The sequence below is a fragment of the Onychomys torridus genome, chromosome 3 (assembly GCF_903995425.1).
Source record: "Onychomys torridus chromosome 3, mOncTor1.1, whole genome shotgun sequence".
Classification (NCBI taxonomy): domain Eukaryota; kingdom Metazoa; phylum Chordata; class Mammalia; order Rodentia; family Cricetidae; genus Onychomys; species Onychomys torridus.
In genome coordinates, this window is record NC_050445.1 from 83336925 (window position 1) to 83357445 (window position 20521).

A 20521-nucleotide genomic window follows, 5' to 3' on the forward strand; every position below is an offset into this window, starting at 1 on the left:
TGTCTCTGCATCTGGCTGGTGACTCTGCCTCTTTTCTTCCAAGAGCTCTCTCTGTCTAGAAGTCTCTGCTATACCTCCTGCCTAGGTATAACTTTTTATTAAACCAATAACAGTGACACATCTTTACAGTGTAAGGAATATTCTACAACACACAACACTAATGTTGGTCCTTTACAATCAGCACCCCCCCCCCCAAGGCTTAATTCACTGCATTAAGTAAAAGTGTGCTTGTTATGGAAGTGTCCCAGTTTTATCTCCAAGGCCTTCTCTAAATCCTCAGATCTTCTGTTAAACACTGGACAAATTGAATTCTTCCTTCTGCCTCATTAATATGCTAAGGTTTTGGGTTTTTTTGTTCGTTTTTTTTTTTTTTTTTTTTTCACAAACCATGTCAGTTTTCAATGAATAAAGTAAATTGTTCCACATAAGGACAACGATTCTCACTTGAAAATGCCTCAGTAATTAGCTCTGTAAATGCATTTGCACATTGGTTATGGGTAGATTATTCTGGGAGCTCTGGCTAAGATGGACTGTGGGCCCATTCTTCTGTTGCCAGCAACATTGCGTAGATGATGCACAGAGACATCTCTATCTTTCCTAGGAAACCCCAGAAGCAGTACTTGTTTCCAGCCCACAGCTGCAAGCACCTCCCTTCTTTCTACAACTGTGAAGGGGTTGCAGGAGTTGAGTGACAGATCTTCATGAGACTGAGGAAGCCAAAGGAAGTGAACATGTCAGGAAGAAAATCTCTAGGAATATTCACTCACATAGAGACAGTCAGCATCCAGAACACAGTACTCAAAGGGCTTCATGTGCTTCAGACAGTCAGCTGCCAGAGGAATAGCCTTGGTGGGCAAGGGGCAGATCTCTTGCAGGTAGATCACAATGGTGTGAGAAGGAGGGATTTATTTTGGCTTATGATCTCAGTGAGTGTTGCCATCCTGGCAGTTAGGGAAGGCACGTGGCTTTGTTTGTTCACATCTTGGCAGATCAGGAAATCAGAGATGGGTCTGAGAGCAAGGGATGGCCTCTCAGCTTCAAAGTTTGTTATTTGCTGGTTATGTCCTAGGTGGTAAAGGAGCTATAACCGTCCAGGACAATGGCACAAACTGTGACTGAGTATTCTAGTGCATGGGCCCATAAGGAGCACTTCTCATTCAAATCCTAACAGATACCACAGGCTCAGTATCTTTGATGGTGGTGGGCAGGTTGTGTCTTCCATGTGGTTCACACAGTTCTCTGACTGACGGAAGAAGGACACCAAATGAACCAGGCTCAAGAAGTTACTGTTTTTTCTTGTGTGGATGCTAAGTTGGTAGACTATACCAAGGTCTTCTGGGGACATTCAAAGATGAGTCATCACAAGAGTGCAAGGCCAACACAATGGACAGGAAGCCAGGAGGTAAGGAGGTCCATTAACCAAGTCATTGTTTGAGAGCATGCAGCCATCCATCCACGAATCCTCAGGATTTTTCAGTTATAAATCTGGTCAGTTCCCCTTAGTATAAGCTGGTTTGAATTAGTTTCTATCACTCACAACTGCAAAAAGAAAACAAAAAGCAATTCTGACTCATAACTGAGGTACAGGAAAAGTCATGCCAATTTATAATATGCAGTACTTTTACCTCAACACACCTAGAATATTTAATGTGATATCCATGTTAGTCTATGCTGCTCATATTTCCTCAAGTACTTCCCCACAAACTCAAGGTATCTGATTAGACAAACAGAATTTTACTCACACAGTAAGGGAGCAGAGTGTTTGAAGATCACAACTATATCAAAAACTTGGAACACTTGAGAAAACACACTTCCTGGTAGTAATGATCACACAAGCTTGGCTACCCAAGAGAACTCTTAAAGCATGCCTTTCAAAGTCACATTCTTCCGTTTAGTAATCAGGCTAAAAATAACCTGTGTACAATGTCTGGCTGATGATTGAAACACATTGCCCCAGAAACCCTTGTACCAATTATCTGTAGCAGGCTTTGAGCTGGGCTGCCAATATTTGGGCCTTGTAGAAAGAGGCCTGTGGAGAATTCATTTTACACACCCTACTCTTTCCACCCACGACTGTCTCTATATGGTTGTCCTCTGGCCTCCAAGCAGTAACTCCATCCCTCAGTATCTCAATAAACTTGTGGCCCTACAGTAGTGACATTATTTACCTTATAGAAAGGTTTACCTGGAAGCTGTGCAAAACCAGGTTTGTCTACTCTTCCTATTACATAAGCCCAGGACATGGTGGTTCACAGCTAGTCCACCTGCAACTCTTAACAGGAGCCCCAGGGTGGGCTCTGCTGGCACTGATAGCATCATTTGTCTTGCTTTGGTCATCCACAGGGCTACTACTGGATTCAGCTCTGACTGTGTACTGTAGACTATAGGTTAAACATTTTACAGACACCATTAAGTAAGCAGTCACAAAACCTCATGACATTACATCTATTGGTGTCTCCAACTCATTCTTGAGAAAAAGTCAAAGCAGTGGAGCAAAATTAAGATTATACCCTGCATAAATGGGGAGACAGGGCCCAGTTCATTTCCCCTGCTACCCATAGGTCATTGTTGTTATACCTACAGTATTTCCAGTCTTTGTGTGGGGTGTTGTGGGATATTTGTGCACTGTGTCAAAATGTATTGCTATGATTGGTGTAACAAAATGCTGAATGGCCAATAGCCTAGGCAGGAGGTACAGGCAGGACTTCAGAGCAGAGAGAAAACTCTGGGAAGAAGAAGGCAGAATCACCAGCCAGGTGCAGAGGAAACAGCATGATCAGTATGGAGAGATGAGGTAATGAGCCATGCGAAAGGGTGTAGATTAAAAATAAATTGGTTAATTTAAATTATAAGAGCTAGTGGGACAAGCCTAAGCTAAGTCTGAGCTTTCATAACTAATAATAAGTCTCCCTGTCATTATTTGGGAGCTGGCGGTCCAGAGAAAGACTCATTACAGTGGGGTGTGTATGTGAATATGCATGTTGTTGAGTTGCTGAGTGCATGTGGATGTGTACATTTGTGCACATATGCACAAAGAGGACAACTTCAGATCTCATGTTTACAGTGCCATCTACTTTCTGGGTTGTAGCTTTCTGTAATGGTTTCCATCTATTGCACAAAGAAGTTTCCTTGATGAGAGATGAGAACGACACTTATCTGTATATATGAGGAGAAATATTTAGAATGTAGTTAGGGATCAGGGTTGTCCAAGAGACTCCCAAAACATTACAGACCGTTGCTGCTTCCTTGGTCCCTAGAGGTAGGAGGTAAGTCCCTGACTTAGTTACTTTCCTATTGCCATGACGACACTCCATGATCAAGGCAACTTATAAAAGGAAGCATTTAATTTGGGGGCTCAGAATTCCAGAGAGTTAGAGTCCATGACCATCGTGGTCAGGATCATGGCAACAGGCAGGCCAGCATGGTGCTGGAGCAGTTGCTGAGAACTTACATATTATCTATAAGCAGGAGGCAGAGAGGGCTAATTGAGAATGGCTTGGACTTTTGAAACCTCAAAACTTACCTCCAGTAACACACCTCCTCCAACAAGGCCACACCTCCAATCTTTCTCACATATTTCCACCATTATGACCAAAAATTCAGATCTATGAGCCTATGGATGTCATTCTTATTTAAACTATTACATTCCGCTCCCCAGCCCCCATAGGCACGTGGCCACATCATAGTGCAAAATGCATTTAGTTCAACTTCAGAAGTCCCCATAGTTTTTCACAATCTCAACAAAGTTTAAAAGTTCAATGTCTCTTCTGAGACTCAAGGCACTCTCTTAATTATAAACCCCTGTAAAAATAAAAAAGCAAACTACATATTTCCAACATATAATGACACAAAATATATATTACCATTCCATAAGGAAGGAAAGGGGACATAGTCAGGAAATGTTGGGCCAAAGCATAAGTGAAACCCAGCAGGGAAAACTATATCCTGCAGCTCCATGTTGAATGTTAATGGGCTTGGGTGGCTCTTTCCTTACAGCTTTGCTGACTGCAGCCTACTTCTCTCTCTTAATCTGATTCCACACCTTGTCTACACCTCTCCTTGGCAGATATCCCACAGCTCTGGCATCTCCAACATCTTTGGATCTCTAACACAATCCAGGCTTCACTTTCACAGCTTCATGCAATGGGCTTTCTGGGCCTGTATGCAGGGGATGCCCCCCTACATGTCTGGCCTCAGTGGCTCTCCACAAACACAAGGAAAGAGTCTATAAGATCTTTGCTCCTGTATTCTTCATGACTCTAAACCTAGAACCACAAGGCAGAAGCTGTCATGTCCCACCTCCTTGAATTACATTTGCTAAGATTTGTTTTGGTTGTTGCTTTGGTAGCAGTTTTCCTTAGGCCTTTTCTTATTACAAGGCAGAAGTTCAGCTCGGTGGGGTCTTCATTTCACTTCCCATCAAGCCTCTCATCTCCTTCAGCACAAGCCTTGTCTCCAGCGTTAAATTTCCTGGTGCCCTCTTTCTAAACTGTACATTTTGTGTTTCTTTTCGCCCTAACTGCTCTTTTTCATGGCAGATCTTCACAGGAGTGATTCCTAATAACCACCCGACAGAGTTATTATTAGGCTGTCTTGAAATTTCCTCTGCCAGTGAAATTAATCCAGAACTCCTCAGTTTAGCCTCAAGCAGACTCTTAAGACAAGGGCAAAAAGCAGCCGCATTCTTTGGCAAAGTATCACAACAGTTTCTAGCCTGTTACTAATATTAATCTCCCCTCTGAAACCTCTTGAGCAGGGCCTCCAGAGTCCATATGGCTCTTAGTATGACCATCTTCCAAGCTCCTATGATAAGGGCCAATTAAGCCCTGCTTACAGAGTTCAACTGGTTTCCCAGCCCCAGATGCCAAAGCCCTCCACATTCTTCCCAAATACTGATGGTCTGGCCAGTCACAGCGAAGCTGCTGTGACAAAACATGAGCACCAAAGCAACTTACAGAAGAAAGAGTTTATCAGGCATTTACGGTTTCAGAGGGTGTGTCCATGACCATCTCATGGTCAGGGAACCTGGCTGCAGCCAGGCAGGCATGGTGCTGAGCGTTAGCTGAGAGCTACATCTTGAACTAAAAGAAGGAGGCAAAAAGTGAGAGATAACTGGGAATGATGTGGGCCATTGAACTCTCAAAGCACACCCCCAGTGATGGCCCCCAGCCTCTGGGGCCCAGGAAGTGGAATGATGTACTTGAATGAGAACGGCTCCCCTCGGCTCGTGTGTTTAAATGCATGGACTCTGGTTGGTAAAACTGTCTGGGAAAGATTAGGAGGTGTGGTCTTAATGGAATAGGTGTGCCACTAAGGGTGAGCTTTGAGGTTTCAAAAGCCAGACACATTCCCAGTTTTCTTTCCCTCTGCCTCATGATGTCTCAATATGTGAGCCCAATCTTGCAGCAGGCCTTGGCAGCTAGTCAGAAATGCAGACCTGGGGCCATATTTCGGATCTATCAAGGCTCTAGAAGATGCTTCAACACACCGAGATGCCTTCAGAAGGATCCAATTGGCTAATCTGGTGTCACGGGGGATGATGAAACCAAAGAAAGCAGACTCCTGCTATATCTGCCATTCATTAGCTCAAACTTTCTTGTATCAGGTTTTCTTAGCTAGGAGAGATCTAAGAAGCAGTATCTGGGATAATGCTTTCCAAATCACACTCAGTGGAGCACTGGGCTTCAGTCCTCCAGGGCCTCCTGGGGATAGGGATTGTGTAAAGCTACCCAACAGAGCTGGGCCTCCAGGCTACAAATCCACTTCAAACAGAGCTCCTATGCTTTGATCAGCTTTAGGAACTAGGATTACAGTTTGATTTCCTCTGAGAAGAAGATATATCTGCTTTGCTTTGACTGATCAGTCAACCTGTGTTGTTCCACATTGTCCATCAGTCACATTAGCATGGTCCTCAAACTTCTCCAGTCATGAGCTTGGGGAATGAACCTGCTTCTATTTTTTTTTTTTTTTAATACTTCCCTTGGAGTACAGATGTGACCTTTAAAATGCCAAAACCTCTGTTCCCAAGAGGACGGCTCAGTGACTTTCCTATCTTATTTTAACATGTAATATCCAAGAAAGACACTAATGTGGAAAATTCTGAATTTGGCATATATACCACCCCTGTTTTGCCTCCAGCAAAAGCTCTGTGTACTTTTTTTTTTTCTTACAAAACAAAACAGTCTCACCAGGCAATGGGAATTTGATGCTTAAGGTCAACACCAGCAGTCCAGTTTTATCCCCTAGACTAAGCATTTGGGGGTCATCTTTAGTGAATGGCATTGCCTTGTGACTACTGTTACAGTCTTTCAGAATTTGCTTAAGAAGGATGCTGCATGAGGATCAGGGAAAAAATGCATCCTCTTTTACTACAGGAGGGGATCTCTCTCAGCAGCAGGGGAGCTTCAGGCAAGCTACTGACTGGACACCTATGTAGAGTTAGTTTCCAGGAATGAGAATCCCTAAAGTCCTGACATTACACAGGTAACCCTATGGCAAATACAAAGAAAGTGTCAGAGACAAACAGATGCCTTTTCCAAATGTAAGGCAAGTGTGGCTGTTAAATGTAGACACAGCCTCTCTGAGATGATGCTGGCTCTGCTCTAGGTACATTCTTGGCTGTGGGGAGATGGCTCAGCAGGAAAGATGAATACTCTGAAAGTATGAGGGATGCAGTTCATATCCCCAGCATCTGGGTAAATGCTGGGCCAGGGTGGTAGCCCACCTGGAAGCTCAGAATTTGGGAGGCTGAGACAGGGGAACTCCAGAATAAGAGAGAAAGCTAGATCAGCTGGTTGGTTGACCTCTGGGTTCAAATGAGGATCACTGTCTCAATATGCAAGATGGAGAATGAGCTAAGAAGACACCAACCATCAGTTTCTGATCTCTGCACATCTGTGCACATGGGCAGAAAAATACACCACACACATAGCACACATGAACATGCATACATGAACTCTCTCTCTCTCTCTCTCTCTCTCTCTCTCTCTCTCTCTCTCCCCAAAAATAAAGAAGAGGGAAGGAGCCATGCGTCCTGAAAGCTCAGGGTGGCTAGAGAAAAGTGAAGAGGGACACCTGTGGAAGTAACGAGACCCTGTCAAGAGTCAAGGACTATATTGGGTAGATCTTCATAAGCCATGAAAAAAAGATGCAGGAAGCAATAACTTTTCAAACAAGCTTCACCCTGGGAAAATGTCTGCACAAAAGACCATGCCATTCCCATAAGCAGTGGCCAATGTTCTAAAAGAGTGCTTTCCAATTTTATATTTCTCTTTAGTTTTATAGGAGTGGCAGAGTTGATAGTTTTCCGTGAGGACACAAGAATTGCCTTGGAAAGGGGTAGAGTTTGTGAAGTGTATCTCCCCTCTCCCTCTCCCTTTCTATCTGAACCTCTTACACTCTAATGTAACCCCTGCTCACAGTGAGCAACCTTTCCCTACAAGAGAAGGCTTCAGCCAACAGTGCCTAAGCCAACCATACACACACTTGGGCATGGGATGGGGGTGGGGGTGGGAGCTCATTCACCCTAACCTTCAGCTCAAATCTCAAGCATCTCTACTCTATGAAGGCAACACCTCAAGCACAATGCGACCAAAATCCAACTTGTCTTTGCCTATAAACAAGTTAGATTCTTCTCCATTGTCCATCTGAGCAGGTATCAATATGGCACCACATTGGTACAGGCTACCTGTTTAGTTAGTAACCATCAGACATCTGAGTGAACAAGTTAATAAATCAATACAGTTCTGGAACCAAATGAAAGGGGGAATGAGAGAGAGGTGGGCTAGGCTGTCATGTGCCAGGGAAGGATGCCTTTAGCACTTCTGAGCCTATTTCAAGGGTGCAGCCCTCAATCTTGCCTGCACAATGGAGTCATCTGAGGGTTGTGCAAGAACATACAGATTCTCCTGCACTCCTGATGTGGTTTGATGGGATACAGTCCCGGTGTCCATGTTATTTAAAGATTTCCCTGTGGATTGTCTTCTGCATCCCAGTTGAAAGCAACTATGCAGGAGTTACTGAAACTGAGGCCATCCTTGCGTGGGCCTCTTGCAATTTCTTGTGTGTGTGTGTGTGTGTGTGTGTGTGTGTGTGTGCAAGTGTGCATTTGTGTGTGTGTATGCACATTGTGGCAGTCAGAGGATAACCTTTGATATTGTTCCTTAAGTATTACCCATTTTCTAAGAGAGAAGATCTCTCACTGGCCTGGAGCTTGCCAACAAGGCTGGTCTAGCTCACCAGCAAGTCCCAGGGACCCATTTGTCTCTGCCTCTCCAGCACTGAGTTTCTTTAGTCGATGACTTCCGTCAAACTCTAGAGCCACCAGGAAATGCTACTCACAGAAGAAATCCCCAAAATAACTGATCTAAAGAGAGTCAATTGCTGATACTTATCTTAAGCATTAATTTCCTACTAACTATGGGAATAGCATGGTTTTGAAGAAAAAGTATATGGAACACAGGGGACTACTGTGGCCCAAGAACCTCTCCTCCTGCCTCCTGAACCTGTGAATTGTCAGGGAACTTCCTCACCCTCTCAGGACAAAGTTTCAGATTAGACATAGGTTATTTTTGTCCAATCAATCAACTTCATTCACTAGATACTGCCTCATTTATATTTACTACTGTTGTTTTTATTTATTAGGCTGAAAGAGTTCTATGAGCATAAAACATATGCTTTTAGTTCCAATGAAGAAAGAGACATCAAAACATGTGCCCTGACCTCCTGAGCACTTTATAGTCATGGAGGCAGCATTTCCCTGCGCTTTTCCTTTCTAGATCAAACATGGGCAAACATGTAATCTCTCTTTGTTGATCTGTAAAATAGTCATCATGGTAGTCTCTGCCTCCAAAATATTTAATAACAGTTAAATAAGCCGGGCAGAGGTGGCACACACCTTTAATCCCAACACTCAGGAGACAGAGGCAGGCAGAGCTTTGTGAGTTCGAGCCTGGTCTACAGAGAGAGATCCAGGAAAGGCACAAAGCTATACAGAGAAACCTTGTTTTGAAAAAACAACAACAACAACATAAAAAGTTAAATAAGATGATAGCTTGTCTTGTTTCCTGTTAAGTCAGTCTGTCGTTGCTTAAGGAAGACTTTTCTCATGAGCTTGTTCAGTTATGTGCACTGACAAGTGGGATCATGGGTGTTCCTCTACACAAGTCCTTCCTAGGACATAGTCAGATGGCAGTAAAGCTGACCCATCTGAGGGCTTCTCCACTAGAAAGCCTGATAGCTGGGCCAAGATGATATGGTAGGTTTATGTAATTGGCCCCCATAATCCCAAAGAGAGTGGTACTTTTAGGAGGTGTGGCCTTGTTGAAGTAGGTGTGGCCCTGTTGGAGGAAATGTTTTACTGTGGGGTTGGGCTTTAAGGTCTCTTTTGCTCAAGCTTTATTTTCCTGTTGTCTTCTAATCAAGATGTAGCCAGTGCCATGTTTGCCTGAATGCCCCTGTGCTCCCCACCATGATGATAATGGATTGAACTTCTGAAACTGTAAGCCAGCCCCAATTAAATGCTTTCCTTTATAAGAGATGCCATGGTCATGGTGTCTTTTCACAGCAATAGAAACCCTAACTAAGACAGATGGCTAGAGCAGGTAGATATTGGTTAGTTAGGTCTGTCTGCTGTCTGTGGCTAATGTGGGATTTCCCAAAGCATGGGATGCTTCCAGTTGTTGAATTTCCCACTTGGAAGCTAGCCTCACCCTTGAATGAGGATTCTAAGGGAGAGGAAGTAGACATTAAAGTCTGTTAAGGCCTGGACCTACAAATAGGTTCGATATTATGTTCTGATTATTTTCCTGCTCAAAGCAGTTCCAGTACTTGCAGACATAAAAGAAGACTGTCATAGTCAGATAGTTAGGTTTTTGTACTGCTGTAGTAAAATACCATGACCAAAAAGGGAGTTGTGGGGGAAAGGGTTTATTTGTGGTGGGTTGAATAGAAATGGTCACATAGGCTCATATATTTGAATGCTTGGTCATTAGGGACTAGGAGGTGTGACCTTGTTGGAGGAAGTGTGTTCCTATGGATGGGCTTTGGGGTTTCAGATGTTCAAGCCAGGCCCAGGCTCAGTCAGTCTCTCTCTCTCTCTCTCTCTCTCTCTCTCTCTCTCTCTCTCTCTCTCTCTCTCTCTCCCTGCCAATTCAGATGTAAAACTCTTGGCTACCTCTCTAGCACCATGCTTGCCTGTTTGTCACCATGCTCCCTTTCATAAGAGTTTCCTTTCTAAGACTTTTAAATAACACGGTATTTTTTCACTGCAATAGAACATTGACTAAGACAATCATCAAAGAGTCAAGACAGGAACTCATACAGGGCAGGAGCCTGGAGGCAGGAGCCAATGCAGAGGCCGTGGAGGGGTGCTGCTGATTGGCTTACTCCTTGTGGGTTGCTCAGCTTGCTTTCTTAAAAACCCAGGACACAGCTCAATGATGGTACCACCCTCAATGGACTGAGCCCTCCTACATCAGTCACTAATTAAGAAAATACCCTATAGGCTTGCCTATGACCCAATCTTTTTTTTTTTTTTTTTAAGCTGAGGCTCGAACCCAGGGCCTTGTGCTTGCTAGGCAAGTGCTCTACCACTGAGCTAAATCCCCAACCCTGACCCAATCTTATGGATGAATTTTCTTAATTGACATTCCCTCCTCTCAGCTGACTTTAGCTTATGTCAAGTTGACATAGAACTGTCCAGCACAAACAGTCACCTCTCCAGTGGAGGAATGATGCTCCAGTTTTGTGTTTAGTCCAACATCATTTATAAAGCATATGGCAAAATGTCCAGCATATTAAATTATAACATTTCAAACAGCATCCATTGTAGCAATAACCAAATGGTATTATAATGCCATCATGGTGGTATTCTGATCTTTTCATAAAATTAATGGAAGTTATGATCAGCACATGAGTAAATAAAAAGAAAGAGAGAGGCCATGGCAATCACTGAAAAGGAGCATCTCCTTCGCTGCGGGAGGCATTAGTCACCCTGTATTTGCTGAGCAGCATCAGACTGCAGGAAGTTGCTGTCAGAATCCTTCCAAGGCAGCTATTGTGAGGTCTTATAGAAGAGGGACTTCCCAGGAGACTCACTTCATTGCCAGATGGGTGTGATGAGTGCTTTTGTGTGAAGGTGGCACCATCGTCCACAAGGAACGGAATGAGTAACTGGGTGAAATCAGCTTCTAAGGTTCTGCCAGGCTAAGAGAAGTGGGGCTGGCTCAATGGGACCTAAAGATCAAGGCAAGCCCGTCTTCGGATGTCCAGAGGGCAAGGAGAGAATGTAGTGCCTCAACTGCTAGCATACAAGGGTGAATTCTTTCTAAGGAAAAGATAACTCACCATTAAAACTGTATGACAGAAGGAAAATAACAAACGAGGCAAGCAAATAATACACGGTACTTAAAAATAATTCACTATGGCCTGGGGATAACAGAGTTAGGAAAGAACTTGCTGCTTGAGCATGAAAATCTGAGTTTGATCTCCAGAACCCACACAAAAACATAGGGTGTGGTGGTGCACACTTGCAGGTCCAGCACTAGGGAGACAGGTAGATTCCTGGGGCCCACTCAAGAGCCAACCTGGCTTACTCCTAATATCCAGGCCAATAAAATACTCCATCTCACAAAAACAAGAAATCTGAAAGCTTCTGAGGAATGATATCCAAGGTTGGCCCCTGGCTACCCCATACATGTGCATCCACACAAACATGCACTCACACAAACACACCATACATACAGAAGATAATTCCTTGTGACAAAGTTGAGTTAGTCTATTGCAGTTATCTAAGGAACAAGTAGACATTTGAGAATAAAACTGATGCAGTTAGCTATATTAATACATGAACTTACTCTAAACACGGAATCCAGCACCAAAGCCTTATTTGACGCCCTCTTCACTGACTCTGGGTTGTCCTCTGACTTACTTTAATTAATTGAAAGTGGTAGAATAAACATGGCACCAATTCTACAGGCACCTGACTTTTAACCTTGACCTGTCGTGTGAGATGAGATATGAAATATCACTGAATATTGTGTGCTGTATCCCTGGGAACCACAGTACTTGACAAACTTAGAAGAAAGGTTTACTTTGCCCTCTGGATTCAGAGGGACTCCGTCCATCATGGCAGGAAATACACACAGCAGAGTTCCTGGCATAAGCAGTGTATGGCAGAGACTCCTGACACCGGGGCAAAGCAGGAGAGATCCAGAACTGGGGGCCAGGGCATGACCTTCAAAGGCTCACTCCTAGTGACCTGCTTCCACAAGCCAGGTGCTGCTGAAGAGTCCACATTCTTTAAGTTGCCACTAACCAAGGAAGTCACATTTAAAATGCAGCCTGTGGACGACATTTCAGAGTCAAATGACAACGTTCTGTGCTTTTGATATTTCAAAGGAGATTTAAAAAAGGACAAACCTGAGGGTACAATGTAAAGATATTGTTTTAGGGATATAAGCTATACCCTCATCTTACAGTGGGAGGAAAACCGAAAATTATTAAGCTACAGCCTGCCATGATACCAAAGTATATGAATCAACTGTATCACCACACGAAGAGTCACAGAACAGAACCCAGATTCCAGAAGTGATAGCATTCCCCGGCCTCGAAAAGAAGTCAAGACTAAGCAAGTAGGAGATGTTTCCAATACATTGTACCCAGATGTTCCCGTGATTCCAAGTAATTATGAACACTTATGCATGGGAAGCCTGGGAGCAACATAGAGTGTTAACTAGGGTTCTAGTTACATGATGATGTTATTGGTGGCTCTGGGTTTTATTTTGTTTTGCTCATTTGTAGATTAGTTCAGAGCAATGGGTATGGGCTACTTTGGACAGAAATGAAAGAAGATAAACTATTTGATTGAAAACAATAATGACAAAAGAGCCTAGCGATTTAAAAGTGGGGCAAGAATTAGAGTTTAAAAACATATTTGGAAAACACCTGGAATCCTACCAATCCCCACAAGCCCATCTGAATGCGACTTTTCTCTGCCAACGGCCACCCACCTGGTTGTGTTTGTCTCTGGTATTTGCAGTCAGATCCTGGCACTGAAATTCAGCTCCAGCTGTTAGTTTGGAGGAACACAAGGACAAATGTGAGAAGATCCCCAAAGGGCTCACACTGGCCAGGCAGCTTCACCTACAAGGAAAGTTCCAGGACAGTGAGAAACTTTGTCTCAAAAAGTCAAGGTTAATGGCAACTGAGGAACATAATTGAGATTGTCTTCTCACATCCACACACATGTGCACATACAAGTGTGTCTGCACACACATGCTTGTGGGGGCTCATGGAGAGAGAGAGGGAGAGGGAGAGAGAGAGAGAGAGAGAGAGAGAGAGAGAGAGAGAGAGAGAGAGAAGCAGAGACAGAGACAGAGACAGAGACAGAGGTAGACAAGCAAATGGAGAGAGCAAGAAACAGAATAGCCTGACTCTAATTGAAAGGAAATAAAAGGAGAATGAGAATGGACCGGCCCTCCCTCAGACCTCCTCCCTTTGCTCTGTCTCACAGAGACCAAGACAGGAAAGATGACATGTACTTGACACGTGTCAGCAAAGAGGTGGTCATTCCCTTGATAGAGAGCACTGATACTCTGGGAAAAGCTTCAGGTGAAGTGGGCAATAGGCCAGAAGACATCAACCCAGTGTCTGACTTCATAGTGGGTATCCGGCACAGACAGGCAGCCAGCAATGGGACAGTAGAAAGGACCCCTTTATCTGCATGGATCTTTTCAGCAGATGAAATGGGGGTTACCTTGTATACAACTGCTAACTCCTTGGGGTAGGATTTCCCAATTGGTAAGTTGTCTGTACAGGTTTTCCCCATGCGATGGATCCTCTTGACTCTAGGGAGAGTGGCCTCACCTCTAGACCAACACTTCTAAAAGCAAAGCATGCCACACATCAAGAACTTATAGAATTAGCAGTTTTATGGCAGATAAGGAAACTAAGGCAATACAATACGAAATAATGACATAAAGTAGAAGGGGTGTGATAAGCAACTATTACAGTGTGTGAAATAAGCAAGAACTCCCATTTTTATCAGGCCTTCTATGACTTGCAAAATATTGGCTGTTCAGAGACTACCACAGTTAATCTTCATAGTAAACAAGGCATAAGAGTGAGGACAGGGTAGGTGAGTAAGGAAGGGGCTGGTGACTTGAGACAGGGATTTTCAATGGAGGCCTGTAATTATTAAGAGATAGGCTGGAAAGCAGGTGGGCTGACCCACTGAAGCCAGTGAATTTGGAAAGAGCTAATTTAAATAAAACATGTGTTGATTTAGAACATACTGTGCCTTCCAGAAAGTAAAAGTAGTATGAGGTTATTGCAGGAAACTCTAACTGGGAACTGTCACCTGAGGAACACACCTTGCAAATTGCTACAGTAAAATCATCTCAGTGCTCTACCCACTTAGAGAAGGATGGGATATTCTCCCTGGTAGACTTCTTTAAAGGTATAAGAGAAAGCATAACTGTCCCCACACAGCATCCTACCCTAGCCCATCTGATAGTAGGGCAAGCCCACACTGGCTTGGTCCTTACTAGTGGCGAGTGGCAAGCCTGATAAACTTGAAACCACAACAAAGAGTGTAGGGCTTTAATCAATCTGGCTGAGTTCCCGGCCTCTGCAAAATGACCTCACAGAACTTGGGGGTAGTCTGGAGTTGAAGCTGTCAGCATTTGGCCAGAGACTAAAATGTTTCTTCCCTTTCAATGTGTTTTCTTTACTGGAAGAAAGAAAACAAAAGGGTTCAAAGAAATAAACAGAAATCAATAGAAAACCTTAAATATGGCATCTCCGAGGCTTTGCAAAATAAACAAAGAATGGGGATGTACTTGTGTGCACATTCACACACTTGTTAACATGGACCTGAGGGTCTTTACGGCGTTGTACTGATTTCTTTACACATAAGGAAGAGTAAACATTCAGTCTAAGGGACTGTCTCGTGGATTAAATTATAGGAAGAACTAAGCTGATTGAAAACACGGTGAGGGATTACATAGCCTCCCTCACCTTATCCCAGGTGTCCTTCTATAGCGTCGCTACGTAAACTCCAGCCAGATGAACAGAATTGAAACGAAGACTTCATGCCAAAAGAAATAGGACTTCATATTTCTTCCTGAGTCTACTTCCACTTGAAAGGTTTCTTTCCTCACAAGAAACATGTGTCAAAGGATATAAAAGTGCCTTTCTGTTTGGGGCTAGAACCAGAAATCAAAAGACAACGGAGAAAAACTTCAGCTCAGCTTTTCTAGATTGGAAATGATGTGTGAATTTTACTGTTTCTCTCAACATTTCAGAGTGGGTCTGACATAATGCTTAATTCAATCTCCCAGTGAATCACCATTTCTTTGTGGAATATTAACACTGATAGGAAATTTCTCCACAAGAGGAAGAGGAAAGACTTGAAACCCAGTGAAGCTTCAAAGATTGGTAAATAAAATAATTTTGTCTGAACCCCGCTAACTCTCCCCCTCACCCCTGAGAGGTCCTGTGGACTGTAGCAATGCATCATTTAGATAGCTCATTCATGGAAAACAAACAAAAATTTATGTTGTTATCTGGGGTTTTCTTATGCAATTTGTCTAACTCTTTCAATGCATTATGGTTTTGCCCTTCTTTAATTAAATAGCCCCAAATTTCCTTCAGATTTTCCCAAAAGAAAACTTTTGGGCTGGCTGGAAGGAAATTTAAGAGTCATTAAGTTCATTGCAAGGACACCCAAGCCTTCCATTTGAATGAACCTGCTGTGGCAGGTAAGTTGGTGTCCCTAGACTTTCCATTCTAAAGCTGAACAGCACTGATGACTTTCTACAAAATACATCCTAAAATACTTTTATCCCCAAAGGTTGTATACCAGGCTCATTGGGAATAAAGGCAAATGTGGGCAACAAGATCCCATCCCTTCATGGAATTCAGTCTCTACCAGGAAGACAGACATCAAGTTAGAAATCAGCAGTAAGACTTGAGGAGCACATGGAGAGAATTAACCACTGCTGAGGGTTTAACGTAGGCATCTGGAAGCTCCCTCCCTGAGGATGTGGAGACTGCTGAAAGATGCTTACAGCAGTGCCAAGCCAAGAGGAGACATGCGCCATAGACCGTCAGAAATGGCAGAGGAAGGCAATTCAAAATCTTTCCCAACTCAATGATGAATGATTTGAGTGTTTGTGCATATGTATGTGGTATGTGTGTGTGTGTGTGTGTGTGTGTGTGTGTGTGTGTGTGTGTGTGAAATAAGTAAAATTCAAGGACTTGGAGTTCTCATTCATATTGACATGCAGTTAATTTGAGGCAAACCCAAAACTTTTGTTTAGTTCAGTTTGTCCAGCTACAAAATGAATGTATAAGGGAAAATTTTACATTAAATTCTACAAATTTTTGTGTTCATGATTTTTACTCCAACATTAATATTGACAAGCTTACTATAGAAAATCTTTATTAGTATCAATCAGAACTGGGTCTTGACTCTGCTTCAGGAAAATTAAGTGCTTCCCAGAAGATCCTACTTTCTCATTTGTTAGATATTTTTTTGTTTTCCAGGTCAAACACACAGCGAATAACAGAATGACTGGGATTCAGCAAATTCACAATAAGGAACTAACCTCAAGTCTCAGTCGTTCCTCTAACAAGACCCAATCTGGTTTTCTCCTTCTCTAAGGGAAAACACACATTGTAAAATAAGAATGCTTCAAAGACAAGTTGAAGCCATCTGGGGATTCTAAAGGCTGAAAATTCCATGAGTTCATAGCAGTCTTCACGAATTCCACTGATCGTAAGTCAAAAGAGAGTCAAGTGTGCCCAAACACATTTTTGAGGATTTCTTCCATCCTCCCCTCGAAGCCTCTCTGGGGGTGGCTGGGCCTGTGAAAAGCATTGAAAATCTCAGAGAGAGTCACCTTTCAGGACTGGAATGTCAGAATACAGTCTCTTCCTTATACCAGAGGAGCTTAAGGGGGAAGAGTTTCCAGCTCTGCATGAAGCTGAGTAGGGAGAGAGAAATTGATAACTGATACAGACAGTGGACACCAACACTTTGGGCAATTAATCTACCAAGAGATGAAGAAAATAAAGCAAGAAAGTGAACATAAAGCTGCATGGAAGAAGTACCCACCCAACAAAGCTGTCTACCAGCAACAATATACATTGCATTCTAGAAAGATTAGAGATTATGTGGTTGCAGTGGATTGTGGGTACTTTCTTGCAGAAAGTGAGGCCTTCCTCCAAACATTACAACTACTGCCTAAAAGCATAAGAAGTGGCCTCAGTAGAAAGCATGAAGTAACTTATGGTGTTTCCAGCGGACTGATTACACTGATATGGTTAGGAAATTATTTGTAGAGAAATCTTTACTTTCATGAGTGTTTTGGGACAATGTGTGAACAGGTAACCAGGAAGTATCTTTGGTGGTCAGTAGTCAGTGGGCCATTAGATAATATGAAACTAGACATGGGATCAAAGAAAGATTCACCACTAGACAACAAACTCCAAGAAATCAAGGAGTGTGTGTGTGTGTGTATGTCTCTCTCTCTCTCTCTCTCTCTCTCTCTCTCCACTTTTAGTTTCTAGACCCACCATCTGCACATTCAAAACCTGTTTTCATTTCTCTTGTGCTGCTTTTGAAAAACAACATAAAAATGAAAACTGCTCTTGAATATGCTGTACCAAATCCACGAGACCCTCATAAACCTTAACTTCTGTCCACGCTTGAAGATGATGGGTTCTGGTCATTTAGATAGGAGCCAACACAGAGCAAGGTAGGAGATGCTCAAATGCCAGTTCCCCACCACTTTACTGCTGTTTCTCCCGTTCAGATCTATATTTCACCAAGCTGACTGGTAGAGGGGTATTTCAACTAAAAACACTGCCCAGAAGAAGTAAAATAATTATGAACCAATTAATAATTGCCCTAGACCCCTCCAGCTATTTGAAGTTGGACTCTCAGAAGATGTGAGTTGGAAATTTGAATTTTATTAAGCTGTCCATGTGCATCCCATGTATATGAGAATCTCGGAACTTCAGCCAACTCACCCACCCTGGCGAGAGAGATTAAGCAGTGGGCAGAAACAAACTGCTGCTGATACAGGTCTCTGTCCACACTCTTGGGTTGGTCTTCTCACCTTTTGAAACACCACAAGGCAGAGAGCTTATGACTTTTAAACTGCAGATCATTTAGCCTCACACTTGGGCAAGCTCTCTAGGCAGGGCTCAGAGAGCTAGCTGCTGGCTCAAACTTCAGCTGAGATATGAAAAGTGAGACTTTTTCAGAGGAAGTAAGATAAGGCAGAACTTACAAAAACAAACATCCTGAGGCCGGTGTGCCAAAGGCCACTGGCAAAAATCTATGGTCTAACGCTAAGTGAGTTATGCAAACACATTCCCAGGCCATCCAGGAAACCTGAAGCAGATGCCTGAAGTAGGATGTGTGTTTGCAACCTGGGAAGAAATATCCCTAGTGATGATATGGAATGAGGCGCAAAGGGCACACACTAACAACAAAGGGAATCTCCAGCCGGCAGTATACCCGGTGCACAGGTGGTATTCCAGTCATGTGACTCAGGCCAAGTTTAGGCCTGGAGGGAAAGTCGTGTCTTATTGTTAGAGCTGTTAGGGTCCAGGCCAAGGCAACCCTAACAAGCTAGGCTCCCCATCAGGAGGTGAAAGGCAACCGTGAAAATCAGAGGAAGGGGATTTACTCAATGCAACCACGTTTTGCAGAGAAGCAAAGAGATCCAGTGGCTCTCCCACCACCAGCAGGTCAATCTCAGGATCCTGACCTGGGATTTGGGTTTAAGTCAAAAGCTAGAGGGGTATGTACAACCATTAAGTGCTGATCAAGGTGTGGTCCTGCCCATCCTCGACCCATCGGTGTCTCAGCTTTGGTCTGTCTTGCAAAGCAGCCTGAGCAGCAGTCAGAACTAGATAAAATCTCTTTCCAGAACATAGCCTCTCTTCTGACTGGCAGGAGATTTCTGCATTTTCCTTTTCTTAGCATGAAACTCTGAGGGAATTCTAATTCCTTGGGGACCATTGTTTCAATAGTCTGGGAGCCAAAGGCAAGGGCATGGTGTCCCTTGCTTTAGAGTCCCTTCACTCCTGCCAGGGTCCTCACACAAGCTAATGCACAATCTCATGCTTTCTTTCTCCTGTCCATGGAAGTGCCTGGTGGCAGCTACAGACAGAGCAATGGTAATGGAAACCCAGAGGCTCTGGCTAGCGCTTGGGAGCTTGGGAATGGTAAAAAGATTGTGGTACTGCCTACCCACCCATTACATCATGTGAAAGAACAGTTCTGATTCAAAATGGGAAGGGAGGCAGTGTCCTCCAAACAATCTCAGCAATGTCTCAAATTTTCTTCTGATGTGGATTGATGCTTTGAAGGAAACACAAAACACCAACTTCTGGCCAAAACAAAAATAAATATCAAAACAAAAATGATTTGGTGTGCTGTATTGGCCCCCTTCACAAACTTCATCTGGTAAAATGATGTTCAGTAACACGATTAGAAATTCCTCAGCCAGAAAACATAGTGGCCCAGTGCAGTTTGCTATTATTTTAATAAAAATCCCCCCCCTGTGTTGTGTGTGTGTGTGTGTGTGTGTGTGTGTGTGTGTGTTTTATTTGCTATTTCAAATATCAGCTCTGAGGAAATGCTCAGCACTTAGTAACCCCAGGTGAGAAAGAATCTTGCCTGGGCCTTTTTTTATGCTCATTCTAGATGAAATGTTAATGGTTAAAAGTTCAAATAAAAAGTAACAGTTCCACTTTGCATCCCATCAGTCACCTGGGCTCTTCATTCTGTGACTGAGAGCTGTTCTAGCATGGCTAAGTGTAGAAAGATGGGCCCAATGGATATAAGAACACATCATTTGTCCAAACATATCTGCTTCTTTGTAAAGAGTCCCTTGTTGATTTTAATGTTTGCTGGAAAAACAGAATTACTTTCTTGATTCTAGCTAGGATAATATTGAAGAATTTACTTTTCAAATGTTTTACTATAAGTCAGTGAACTAAGCTATTTTAATTATAATTCAAATGAAACACACATATTAATAAATCAACAAAAACAATTACTATTTGAGAAAGAACCATCTCTATTGGTATTCCTCAAACCTGATTGTGACTAGTATTTTTAAAGGTGCTGGATTAGCTTTGAAGTGACACTTCAATTAACTGGAGGATCTTTTGGCACCATATATCCCTTTTTGTGCATTCAAAAAATATACTTGCTCTGTTTCTGGCCATAGACACAAACTTATATCGAAGAGCTCACCTATGATAAACAATTAGAAAAATACACAGGAATCCTGCAACAGCAATTCACTATCAAAGAAAGTCAATAATCTTGAATGGAACACAAAAGGCAAAATATGCTCTTTGCAACCACTAATGCTATAAAAATGAAACATGCATTGAAAACTATCAACTTTCCTCTTACCTCTTACCATACACAACATACACTACAAACAAATCATAAAACCCAAAACTATAAAACTTTATGAACTTGAGCAGGAAA

The 20521-nt window shown here is 42.9% G+C and overlaps 1 long non-coding RNA gene across 1 annotated transcript; it reads right to left on the minus strand.

Annotated features, from left to right (window-relative positions):
* Nucleotides 1–729: 729 nt before the first annotated feature.
* LOC118579391 lies at nucleotides 730–13909 on the minus strand. Its single transcript, XR_004944467.1, has 3 exons — nucleotides 13757–13909; nucleotides 13011–13143; nucleotides 730–1539 (listed from the first exon to the last, which is right to left on the minus strand). It is a non-coding gene; the product is annotated as an uncharacterized LOC118579391 (long non-coding RNA).
* Between the last annotated feature and the right edge of the window lie 6612 nt (nucleotides 13910–20521).